Below are 14,392 nucleotides of genomic sequence, written 5' to 3' on the forward strand. Positions count from 1 at the left end.
TCCTGCTTCCACTGAGTTTACTTGGCATTACTTGATACAAATCTTCCTTTGCTTTTCTGAATTCGTCATAGACATAATTTCTTGTAGTTTAGTAATATTCCCTCATTCATGTACCATAAGTTCTTTAGTCATTCTCCAGTTGATGGGCATCCATTTCCTTTTATTTGTTGCCACAAAAAGTACTGCTATAAATATTTTAATATATTATAGGATTTTTCTCTCTTGACCTTCATACTTTTTCCCCCCAGAGATAACTGCTAGCAGCTTAGCAGACATGCCCATTAATTCTTTCAGTATTCCAAATAGCTAGTTCTGTTGGGCTTGACCACTTGAACTAATTGAGATTTAAAGCTGGAAGATTCCTTAGAGTTCTTCACATCTGACCTCTTTATTTTACAGATAAGAAAACAGGGTGAGAGTTACTTGCTCAGTCACACAGCTTTATCTTTTTACCTTTTTATATTTTTTACAAATAGTATTTTCTATTTACAATTACATGAAAAAACAATTTTAACATTCATTTAAAAATTTTTTTAAGTTCCAAATTTTCTCCCTCTGACCTCTTCCTTCACCCTAAAACAGTAAACATTTTGAGATAGATTATCTATTTTCAATCATGTAAAACATTTCCATATTAATCATGTTGGATCATCCAGCTTTAATAATAATAGTATTTATATAGCACTTTATGGTTTACAGAGCATTTTATGGATATTGTCTCATTGTAGCCTTTCAATAACCCAGGATGTTAGGTACCTTTCTTATCCATGAAGGTATCTAAAAGACAAGGATTTATGACTTAGCCAGGGTCATATAGCTAGTAAGTGAACTCATGTCTCTCTGACACCAAGTACAGTGGTTCTGCCCCATTTTTGCCTCCTAACTTGGGGATATAATGGCAAACTTATTTACTCAAAGACACATAAAGCAGGAACTCAAACCCAGATCTAAGGACTCTAAATTCAGTGGTCTTTCCTTGGCATCACAGTTGTCTCCCTGATTATAGGAATGATGGGGCTGGCTAGAGTAGAGATCCTTATAGGATTGAGAATTTGGTAAAGGAAGGTGGGATTTAAAGTATCAGGCTGACCTCAAACAAGGGATGATCACAGTGGTATAAGGCATGCTGCCCCTTCCAGAATTTGGGGCCTTACTTCCTGTCAGTTGGTGATATTCATGGGAAGGAAAGTGGTTCTCTTTTCCCAGTGATTTCTCCTGTCAGTGATGCCTATTGTGCCTGGACTGGAAGCAAATCTGGTGGTCTGAAGAACATTTCCATTCCCAAGACTCTTGATTCAGAGTCCTAGGCCATTTCACTTGGGTTTCCAGGGAGATGGTAGTGATAGTGACTTGCCTGGAATAACCTTGTTCCCTTCTCTCCTCTCCTCTCCACTTTGCCCCTTCTTACTCTAATTCTATTTGAGCACTTTGCTGCTTTAGCTGGCCTGGCTTGCCTACTCTGTAGACCAACAATTGATCCCTTTTCCATACAAGTTGCTTCTAGAACATGCTTCTTGACCAGTTTCAGGTCAATAGAGCACCCTGAGTTTACAAAGAACCCTCAACTTGGACCTGGGAGGTAGAAGTTGAGACCAGCTCTTCAGGGACCAGTAAATCACCTTCCTTTCCTGGGAGACTGTTTCCTCATCTTGTAAAGAGAGAAATGTATTAGAACAAGGTCTCTCTTACCTTGACATTCTTTATTCTAAAATCTAATGTCTGTTTCAGTTCTGGCATCCTATGAGTCCATTATGTTTTTATAGGTTTTTTCAACAAAATTTGAAACCCAAGAATATCTGATACATACCCAATTAAGCATGAAATTCAGGTAACTAGAGGGTACCTCATTTCTCTGACAAGTCAGTTGATTAAAATTTTAATTTCTGAATCAAGAAGAACAATTCATATTAGGGGAAGAAATCCAATTTTGGGGAATGCCTTTTACTTGACCCTTTGTATGAAATTCAGCTCCCAAGTTTGCCACATAGCTCACACCACTTGACCATGCCAAGACATGGACTGCAGGTGGAAAAGAGGCCTCAGGATGCTTTCTAGTGCCAGGTGGCAACATCTCTTTCTTAGGCCATTGGGTATTCTCTATTTTTAATACATGGGCTACTGCTTCAAAATACACCATACATGTAGACTCCCTAGGTCCCTCTGCATGTGAACAATAGTAATTCAGCAAAGCTATAGATGTCTGTACTTTTTTTCCTTATAACTGGAAGGGACCTTAGAGTTTCCTAATTCACAGAAAATTTGATAAGCATGCCCTCTGCATCTTCACTCGAGTCACTGGTTTAAGAAAAAAAAGATGAACAAAATGGGAATGAGAAACTGGAGTCTTGTGACATTCTGCTATGGATATCAGCTTTAACCTAACTAAAAAAGCCACCCTTTTTTGTCCTATTGCATTCACTATATATCTCAACTCATTTAGTACTCCAAAATTTCTGACATTCAAGAGATCCAATCCTCTGTCTTGTTTTCATCTTCAATTGTCAGCCCTTACTTCTTTCTTTCATTTTCATACTTCACTTCCCTCCATCTCCATCTTCAATCTTCTTTGGGAAGATGACTGATATCTTCCACTCAAGGTTAAATGTTCTCATACTTGGTCAGACCCTTCATGTCCCAGCAATTCTAAACTCCTGTAGGTCATCAACCAAATCCCATTCCAAACCCTCCACCCTCCTATTCCTTATTCTCATCCCCCCTCAACCTGCCCATCCCAAAGTTCCAATCAAACACCACCCACCCCCTTTTACCATACCCTCTGGAATGCCTATAGGTAACTATAGGAATTTTCTATAGGCCACAAACTTCCCTGCATTTTAAATCTGTTCCTAAATCCTTCCATCCACTAGGATTGGTTTTACCTTCACTAATTCCCCTTGGCTCACTAATCAGGATAGGGTACTTCTTGCTCTCCATTGCCATTTCCAGGTTTTCTCTCTACCTCTATCCTTTCAGGCTCATCCTATTCATATCTACCACCTAATCAAAATCCCAGTAATTGTTATCTAAAGATCTCTACCTCACTTCCCTTCTTTCCTCAATGAGTTCAGTATTTAGCTCACAGATTTTCTTTCCTCTACTATTCCTAACTCTCATATGAGGGCACTCCCTCAAATACATTAGCAACTGATCCCTCAACTTACTCAACTTCCCATGAGCCACACTACTCCATCTCAGCCAACACAAAGATGATCATACCATTGATCTTGCTATCACCCACAAATGTACCACCTCCATGCTCAAGAATTCTGAAGTCTCTTTATTCACCATAATCTATTGGATTTTCACCTCTGCCTCACAAAACCCTATTCTTCATCCACAACTCAAATCCCTTAGTCCCTCAGTTCTTTCCAGTCTTTCTTCTCTGCACTATTCACTCTCTCCTCTTCTTCTCATTTTGACTCTTTGGTAAACCAATTCAGCTCCACACTATCCTCCCCTCTTGAATCTCTAGCACCTTTACCATATCACCAATTACACTTTGCCAAACTTTAGCCTAACTCCCACTTCTGCTCTTATTCATATGCTACTGAATAAAGGTATGTACAATCCTACAATTGTTCTTACTGGGTCCACTGCAAATTTATATTACATAATTTTAACTGGACCTTCACTGCTTGATAGGCAATCCTACTATATTTTATCAACTCACTATCCCACTCTTCAGCATAGCTGTTCCAAACCTATTCATCCCTCCTCAAACCTCTCATGACTCTCCCTCTCCCTCAGCTGAGATCCTTGTTTATATTTGAAAGAAAAAATTGAGATCATTCATCACTAATTTCTTCCTTCTTCCTAATCTTATATGACTCAAGTGCCTTCTGTCACTCTTTCTTTAAGTTGTTTCATATGAAGAGGTGGTCATTCTCTTTATCAAGGCTAAACCCTCTATTTGTTCCATCCTGTCCCCTTCAAATGATTGTTCCATTCTATCACATATTTTCAATCTCTCCTTGACTATTGATTCCTTCCTACTGCCAACAGACACCCCAATGTCTCCCCCATCTTGAAAATCCCTCACTTGATCCTCTCAATCATCATTTATCTCTTCTTCTCTTTGTAGCTAAACACCTTGAGGAGGCCATCAAAAATACCTTCCCTCCTTTCACTCCCTTCTTTACAATCCGACTTTTGAATTAGTCATTCCACTAAAACCATTCTTTTCAAAATTATTTATCTTTTAGTTGCCAAATCCAATATTTGTCAATCATTCTTCTCTACTTTTTGACAGCCTTTGATGTTAATCACTCTTTCTTCTTTGATATTCTCTTCTCTTTAGGTTTTTGGAATATCTTTCTTTCCTGGTTCTCCTACCTATACAACTACTCCTTCTCAGTCTCCTCACCAAACTCATATTCTTAACCCATAAGATGTTCCACTGGGTTGTGTTCTGGGCTCTACTCTTTTCCCTCTAGACTACCCCATTTGATATTCTCAGCTCCTTTAGATATAATTGCCTTCTCTATGTTGACTTTTCTCAATTTTACCTATACTGTCCCCAACCTCTCTGCTGACCTCCAGTAATATTTCTCTAATAGCCTTTCATACATCTCAACTGAATATCCAGTTTGACATTATATCCCATAATGACTCATTATGTCCCAAACTGAACTTGTTATTAACCCCCTAAACTCTCCCTGCCTCCAAACTTCCCTATTACTGTGGAGGACAACACATCCTCCGGGTCCCTCAGCCTCCCAACCTAGGAGTCATCCTGGATTCTTCACTATCTCTTTGCCCCTAAATCCTTGGAAAGAAATTTATAACAAATCTGGATAGCATAACTAAAAAGTAGAGATATTTTGCTGACAAAGTTCTGTATAGCCAAACCTATGATTTTTCCAGTAGCAATATATGGCTGTAAGAACTGGTAGTGCTGGAGAAAACTTTTAAGAGTTCCTTTGACAGCAAGGAGAATATATCAGCCAATACTTAAAGAAATTAATTCAGATATTTCACTGGAAGGTCAAATACTGAAGCAGAAGTTTAAATTCTTATGAAGACAGAACTCATTAGAAAAGTCTCTGATGTTGGGAAAGATTAAAAGCAAAAGAAAAGGGGGAAGACAGAGAATGAGTTAGTGGAAGCAACACACATGTTCTGTGACAGACTTGAAGATAGTGAAGATAGAAGAGCTATGATCCATGAGGCCACAAAGTGTTGGATACAATTTTTTTAAATTTGTTTTTACAACAACAAGAATTAAATGACTTGTCCAGGAGCACACAGCTAGTAAGTATGTGGGACAGGATTCAAATTCAGGAGGAGGTGATCCTGGGTTTTCTGAGGCCAAGGGAACACAAACTCTAGTCTAGCAGATTCTATTAAGATGAAAAAAAAATGACTACATCTCCAAGACTCTATACATCATGTAGTCTTAGTCTTCAGTTATTCAGTAGTTGCCAACTCTTCATGACCTTGTGGACTAGACTGTCCATGATATTTTCTTAGCAAAGGTACTGGAGTGATTTGCCATTTCCTTCTCCAGGGGGTTAAGGCAAACAGATTAAACAACTTGATCAGAGTCACACAGTTATTAAGTGTCTGAGTTCAAATTTGAACTCAGGTCTTCTGACTCCAGGCTCTGCTTAGAGGAGTATTAGAACATGAATTCAAATGTGAGGCAATGACAGATGGCCTTTTGCTGCATCATCCCATATCTAGTGTTTTATCTGGCTCCTGTCTTGACTGTAATCCCAGTTAAACCGTGAAGGCTGGATTGGTTCCACAACTCAAGGGAGGATTCACATCGAGTCATAGAGTTAAGAGGGACCTCTGATATCATCTAGTTCAAAGGTTCTTTACTTGGGATCCATGGAGAGATATGGAGGTAAAACAGATCCACAAACTTGAATAGGAAAGAAACTATATCTTTATTTTTCTAACCTTTGGACTTCCTTTTTAATCCGGGGTTTTCTCTTTCATTTATTTAAATGTGTTCTGGGCAGGGTTCCAAAGGTTCCTCAAGTCTTCCAGAAGGGTCATGGCACTAAAAAGGTAAAGAATCTTTGAATATTTAGCAGTTGATTCTCACTAGTCACAGGAGTGAATATCCCTCATTTTACAGAGTGGAAACATGGACCCAGAATCAGTAAATGGCTTATTTAAAATCACAAAATGATCTGAGGACACACACACACACACACACACACACACACACACAAACACGGAGATATACACACATATGTATATTTTTTTGTTTTAATTTTTAACAAGCAATAGGGTTAAGTGATTTGCCCAAGGTCACATAGCTAAGTAATTATTAAGTGTCTGAGGCTAGACTCCAGGGCCAATGCTCTATCCACTGCACCACCTAGCTGCTCCATATTTTATGTATTTTATATATTTTATATATGTGATAAGGATTAAAGTAGATGGTTATGGAGTAGGAGGATTAAGGTTCAGATCCTTCCTCTGATACTTACTGCCTTTATAACCTTGGAGAAATCACATTATTTCCTTTTGCCTCAGGTCTCTCTGAGGGGTTTGGACCAGATTGCCTCTGAGAACCTTTCCAATTCTAGATCCTGTAATTCTCTGTCCCTCTGAAGTTTTCAGTTCTAGACCTATGGTCCTCTAATCCTCTATATCTTTGAGGGTCCTATCTCTGAGTTCTCTTCCTCTCTGCTGCCTCCTGATACTGCAAAATTGACTTAATGGAGATGGATGAGGCATTCTAAGTGGTAGGTCTCCCTTTAACAGTTCTGATGGGCTGTGTCATTAGTGTCTGGAGGTGATCCTGGGTTTTCTGAGGCCAAGGGAACACAAACTCTAGTCTAGCAGATTCTATTAAGATGGAAAAGCTTTGAGTAGCATCCAACAAATCTGTCATCCAAAGACCTGCCCAGCCAAGCACTGAGAGGAGTATCCCCAGAAGGATGGCTATCAAAATGTGAACTTTTTGGCTCTAGCAACTCTATTAAATCAACTAAGGTGTGGAAGGACCTACAATCTGGGGGTAGATGGATAAGGTCAGAATCCTTGAAGTTGACCATAATGACCCACCTAACCAAGTACTAATACAGCCTGGGTACCAGATAGATTATGGCAAGGACTGTGGCCATCTATACTGGGTCTTTCCTGATTTCCCATTGACCTGTCTTGTTCCTTTGTAGCAATTATATTCATATTCGTCAATTAAATTCCAATTGAAAAATAGTTTGGACTTTGAACCAGTGGCCTGAATGTTAATTCTGGGTCCTGGGGTAGGGGTGGAAGGAAAGGATTTTCAGAATGAACCTTCTTCCACCCCTTCCTCCCCTTTCCCTTTGGTAACCAGCTCTCCACTAGGGAAGCTCCCTTAGGCCCCTTCCCTCTGTGATGTATGGGCTGTTTGGATGATAGCCCTGCCTATAGTTTAAGCCCATCTGTTTTCTCCATTCCACCCTGGAGCTCCGTCCCTCTGTGGTTTGCGTCATTCCCAGAGACACAGGCCAACTCCCGCTCTTCTCAATCCACCCATTTCAGTAACTGTCTCATTTCAACACATTTTTCCCCTCCCCCCTTGGGTGCCAGATGTGAGGGGTCAGCTTGGCAGGAGGACTGACCCAGAGACACCTGCCTCCCAAGACAAGCCAACTGGAGTGTCTGGGCACAAGTTCTGCTGATACAGGTCATTCCTTGGGGGACTGGGAGGGTGGGAGTGCTCCCCCCCCCACTAGCTTCTTAACCTTGAAGTAGCCTCGAGGGGCTCATGAATGAAGGTTTGTTATTTTGTTTACTCAGAACCAACAGAGGTAGCTGGGATAATCTCAGTGGAGAACATTTACCCTGCAAATTTGGGTTCATCCAAGTCAAGCCAGCACCTTAGAAAGGACACCTTCCCTTTTCTCTGTTAGAAGTTATCTTTAGTCAAGTCAAGACAAGTATTTTTAAAAGTTAAATGTTACTGTGTGCCTGCACTGTGCTAAGGGCTGAGGCTTCAAAGAAAAGCAAAAATAATCTCTTACCCTCAAGGAGCTTACATTCTAACCAGGGACAGGGACAGAGTGAGGACAGGGTAGAGACAATATGTGAATAACAATGTCCATTCAAGTAGATACAGAGTAAATTGCAGAGACAGAGGTCCTTAACCTGAAGTCCTTAAACCTTCAAACAATCTACCTATCATTCATTTATAGATCTGTCTCTTTATTCATCCATCCATAAATAGATTTTTTTAACCTCTGTTTCTGTTACTCACCTGCCTGCCTGTCGATCTATAGATAACCAGATGTAAATATTGTTTGTTTCCTTTGTGATTTTTTAAAAAGCATGTATTTGAGAAGGGGTTCCAAATGAGGCTAAGAATCTATGTCCAGGACAATAATAATTTTTAAAGCAGCTAGGTGGGTCAATGTGCTGGGCCAGGAGTCAGGAAGAAATGAGTTCAAATCGGGCTTCAGACACTTACTAGCTACCTGACTCTGGGTAAGTCACTTAACCTTATTTGCCTCAGTTTCCTCATCTGTAAAATGAACTGGACAAGGAAATGTTCACCATTCTAATACCTTTGTCAGGGAAACCCTAAATGGTGTCACAAAGAATCAGTTAGAAATGAATAACAACAGAGCCATCTGGATCCAGTGGCCAGATATGAATTGGGTCAACTGGATATAGGCAGGGATGTGAGGCAATCAGGATTAAGTGACTTGCACAGGTCTCACAGGTAGTAACTGTCTGAGGTCATATTTGAACTCAAGTCCTCCAGACTTCAGTGCCCTAGCTCTACTCACTGAGCCATCTAGTTGCCCTGCAGAGATGAGGAAATTAGGGATATACAGATGAGGGGGAAGTAGCTCAAAGACTTAATTCCTTCAGGCTAAAGCAAGGATTCATTGTTTTATTGATGTGGTCTTGTCTTTTGATAGGGAGGGACAAGTACATTTTTACTAAAATTTCATTGATCTCTCATAGTTTGAACAATGGGATGAGGGGAGGTACATGATCAGTATAGAGGGCGTACAGATTAATAACTATAAAATGTATTTCTCCATCTAATATTTACCCTTCTTCAATAGAATTTCAGAACTAGAAAAGTCCTTAAAGATGTTCTTATATAACCCCTTCATAGTAAATATCCTAGGACAGTGCTAATACTGTGTGACCTTAGGTAAGTTCCTTCCTTTTGCACAGTCTCAATATTTTTGTCTGTAGCATGTGAATAATGATATAATTGCATTCTCTTACTGTGATGAAATCATCTTGTGAGCCTTAAAGTCCTGTAGAAATGGGAGTTTTTAATTTATTGTTTTTAAAGAGGAGGAAATTGAGTTCTAGATAGAGAAGGGTAGAATAGTAAGATACTCAGATGCTTTGAGGTCTCTTGTTCTATCAGATATCTTTTGTCTTTTCACATGGAACAATGGGCAAACAGGTATGCTTGTATCCTCCAAAGGGAGATACTTTCAGAAGTTTCAAACAAGGGCTCACCACCCCATAAACTCATTGAGCTGATCAAAGAATTACCTTGATTAATCTCTTTATATTGCTTATATCTTTCCTTCCTTTCATTAAACTCTTAAACGAAGACTGGAAATTGGATGGTGTGCCACAGAGAAAAGCGTTCTTGGAAATGAAAAACTCACATTTAGCCCTGGAAGGATTTTTATTTCACAAGCCTGCAAAGTTCACAGATTAAACTTTTTCCTGGAGAGACAGTAAATTACTTAGGGACCAGCTGAAAAACAAAGGTCTAGGTGAGAATGCCTGAGGGAAAAAGGGAAAGGAAAACAGCCTTAAGAAATAACCAGGCTTAGACTTAATTGAGTCTGGTAGAGGGGAAGGTGGGCCAAACTTTGATAGTCTTGCCCATTTCCTGTGCAGGGAAGAGTCTGGGGAAAAGCAGGTTAAAAGGAGAACCTACTCCCTCCATGTGACTGGGGTCAGTTACCCACTTTGGAAGACTAAGAGGGAGGAAGCTGGAGGAGGGGTGGAGGAATGAGTGAAATTATACTTATCTTAGTGAATTTACATTTAGCTATGAAGTTACTTGAACAATTGAAGGGAATTTGCATCTGATTGGGGCTTATGCTGCAGAGGGAGCCCTCAGAAATTATCAGATGGGCATAAACAATATTTTCTTAGTATTAAAAGGTGAGACATATATTTCTCCTTCAACATATCCCCACTTAGACAATTTTTGTATCCCAAATTCTTTCAAGAATTAGAGTTTTGCTCTCTTCTTTTGGAACTTCTTCAGAGTTGAAAGGGGGTGTCGATCTAGCTCTGCCTGTCAAGGCCCATTTAAGGGGGAATGTGGGACAGGAGGAGTACCACTGGGACAGCATCATCCAAAGGCTATTGACTGTGAGGTCACCATTTGAGATATATAGCTTGTAGCTTGGAGGAGACAAGCCTTAGAAAAAATATTTAGCAAACAAAACCAAAGAGGGTCAGTTAACAGAGATCCAGTAAGGAGAAACACCAGGAGGTCTATAGAGAACAAAATAATACTCCATGACTCTAAGCCATGATCGGAATATTTTCATAAGAGCATGAATTCCAATACAACACAGATTCATTAATGATTGCCACATCAAATTGAGTTGTAACCAAAAGTTCAAGAATGGTATAAACAAATACATTTGGATAATCATTTTAGAACAGCACATATCCAATAAATGATTTACTATAATTTTTTCCTGTTTTAACTTTATCCATATTTAGAATGAACAAAAACCCCTAGCTGAAGAATGAATCTCTTATTAATTTTTTTTAAAGTTTTAAAATAGACCAAAGTGGGGTGGCTAGGTGGTACAGTGGATAGAGCACTGGCCCTGGAGTCAGGAGTACCTGAGTTCAAATCCAGCCTCAGACACTTAATGATTACCTAGCTGTGTGGCCCTGGGCAAGCCACTTAACCCCATTGCCTTGCAAAAAAAAAATCTTAAAAATAAATAAAAAAATAAAATAGACCAAAGGCATCTTTCTCATATAAGTAGTCCTGCTGATATTCGCCCCCCCCACAAAAAAAAAACCCTTGTAATAAAGAATCATACCCTGATGTCACAAATCTTAAAAAGATCAAGACTAAATACTTTCTGGCTGTTAAAGATTTAGAGGATGATAGATCAAATGGGTCATTCTTATACTTGATTAGTGAGCACCTAGCATGATTATAGTAATTTGCTATAAAGAGCTTACAGGGACATAAAGGGACCTATACCCTTATGTATTTAGATGTCTGTTTCAGGCAGAGGTCGTATAGACAGTCCATTGCAATGAGCCAGGTGAGGCATTCTTTTAAGGGAATCCTATCTTAGCCAGTGCTGATGACCATTCTTTCATAGGGCACTCCACCTTCAGTATTAGACATCAAACCTGGTAGGGCTAATGGCATCATTGGCACATTGGTGTCCTATTGTTAACATACCTGATGTCAGATGGACTAATTAGAAGAAACATATTTATAATACAGCCATTTTCTATAATTAGATCTTCAGGTGACTTTAGATCTAAAGAATCAGAGAGTGCCATGTGGTGACTATGATCAATTTCAGCAAAGTGATCCAGAGAGAAATTATAGTTAATTTTATTAATTACTGCCCATGCACCTAAGGACTGTGTAGCAAATGAAATATAATAAACAAAAACTTGACATGCAAAAATACAATAATCCCAAATCACATTTAGAACTGGAATTTTTTTTTAAAATAACTCTTTCTAGGAAACCTGTTTAGTTTTTAACCATGCTTAAAATAGAAATACAAATCATTTCTTTCGGAATTATTTTAAACCATTAGAATATCTTGGGTGACTTTAAACTTTTAACATGTATCATTAATTTAAAATGCAATGAAACAGTGGTAAGAACTCTAAGTAGGGTAACACATGAATGATTAGATTTTACTAAACATGATCTTTTTGTATATATATATATATATATATATATGTATGTATGTATGTATATACCTACAGATTTATAGCAAGCTCAGTCAATCATTTAGAAATTTCAGGGATCCCAGAGAGGGGCCATTATCCATACAGAATAACCAATCACCAATTTCAGTCTTTAACATTATTACAGTAACTCCAAATAGCTTATATTTTCACAAAAGACAACTAAATAATTATAGGTGCAATACTTCTGAACCTTAGGTAAATTAAGGAAATTAAGGCAGTTACAAGAGTAAATAACAAGGGACAGCTAAGTGGTGCAGTGGATATTGCACCAGCCCTGGAGTCAGGAGGACCTGAGTTCAAATCTAACCTCATACACTTACTAATTACCTAGCTGTATTGCCTTGGGCAAGCCACTTAACCCCATTGCCTTACAAAAAAAAAAACCCTAAAAAAAAGAGTGGATAATATAATGGACAAAAACTTATGAACCTCAAAAAATACCCAGAAAGATTTCATTGCCCCTGTCTTTTGATTTAATACACACACACACACACACACACACACACACACACACGCAGGGATATAATTCTCAGTAGCGAGATTTTAGGGACTCTGGTCAGCCCACTAAATCTCAAGAAAGCCCAATGACTTCTTCATTCTTGGGGCCATGGAGAGGAGAGAGAGAATTACTACTGGAAGCCACATCCAGAGACTTCTGATTTCAAATATAGATATTTATATGTACACATAGATATATACATTATTATTGAGTTATACTAATTAAGATTGGCAGAAAATAATTTTAGCATTAATTATAATTTCTTTTTTTTTAGTTTTTTTTTTTGCAAGGCAATGGGTTTAAGTGCCTTGCCCAAGGCCACACAGCTAGGTAATTATTAAGTGTCTGAGGCTGGATTTGAACTCAGGTCCTCCTGACTCCAGCGCCGGTGCTCCAGGGCCAGTGCTCTATCCACTACGCCACCTCGCTGCCCCATTAATTATAATTTCTTGATATATCTCATACTGTGTATTAAAATTTTAAACAGTTAATCCTGACTCCAGGGTCAGTGCTTTATCCAGGTGCCTCCTTTTATTTTAAAAAATAAAGTTAGCAAACTTTCAAAACAGAATTTATTCTTTCACCCAATTAATAACTTAACATTTTGAAAACCTTTCTGACACTAATAGGTTTTATAGTCAGGCTGGCTGCCCCTTTCTTCACTAAATATTCTCCTCCAGCTTGAGCTCCTAGATATGTGGGCAGCCTTGCTGTAAAACCCTGGTGATGGGAGGTTGGACTGCCACCACATGGGTAGACCTAGGAAAAGCTACACCAAATAGAATGTTACCATGTTTCAACCATGGGTGAATAAGGGAGGATGGTGTTCCCTTAAATAGCCAGGAGGCTTAGAGGGCTTGAAGATCTTACCCTAGGTACTGGAGAAGGGTGAGACCTTAATGTCATTAGCTTTTGGAGCCCTGGGGTATGAACCCTTCACCCTCCCCACCACTGTCCCAAGGAGGGGCTGATGCTGCAGAAGGGAGGATGGAGTTTTGTAAAAAGAAAAGTTCCATTTCTCCTCTGAGAGAGAGAGAGAGAGAGAGAGAGAGAGAGAGAGAGAGAGAGAGAGAGAAAATAAAGGGGAGAAAGAGAAAGGAGACACACAGAATGAGAGTGACTGAGACTCTCTTCTCCAAGCTGCAGTCGCTGGATTGACACAGTCCATGGTATTCAGACTGCAAGATTCCAAATTCCAAGAGAGATTCCAAGAAGTAATTTCTCTGACAGGAGAGGAAAAGCACCAGCAGAACAGGCAAATCATGGAAGGGAATGCAATAGGCAAACAGTTTCTATACCAGAGACAAGGGGAGAGACTAGAAAATGAACCAACTCCTTAAAAAAAAATCCAGATTTCTTAAGCAATAAAAAAAACCTATTCAACAGCTATAGGGAAAAAAGGAGGGCAATCTTCCTCTCTAAATCTACTGCATGTAGATACTAATTACCACACTACGCTGCCTAAAAAAGGGGGAGCATCTATATGCCACACTGCTCCACCTAGAGAGAGAGAAGCCTCAATACAACATACATGTGATCCTTGAGAATTCAAACCACACAAAAATACACTTGATCCTCAGGGGTGGGAGCCAGAGCCACACAAAACACTGCAAAACATATGTGGTCCTGTGGGGTTCTGAGCCACAGAAATCAAAGGGAAGGTGAGAAGGCTGGCTAAGAGTCTAGTTTGGTCTAGTCTGGAGGAGATGGGGCATAGTTAAGTGGTCCCTCACCTTATAGAAGTCTGAGTGTCAGATTCATGTCCCTTCATCAGTTGTCAGTATGAGGACAGGGAATTGGGTGATGCCACCACAAAGATAGGGTTCTTGGAAGTGAAAAACTCACAACTAGCCCTGAAGGTATAAAAGCTCAGGATTTTTTAATTCACAAGCCTGCAAAGTTCACAGATTAAACTTTTTCCTGAAGACAATAAGCTACTTAAGGACAGGCAGATATACAAAGGTCTAAGTGAGAATGTCTGAGGGAAAGAGA

Source organism: Macrotis lagotis, chromosome 1, assembly GCF_037893015.1.
Source record: "Macrotis lagotis isolate mMagLag1 chromosome 1, bilby.v1.9.chrom.fasta, whole genome shotgun sequence".
NCBI lineage: Eukaryota > Metazoa > Chordata > Mammalia > Peramelemorphia > Peramelidae > Macrotis > Macrotis lagotis.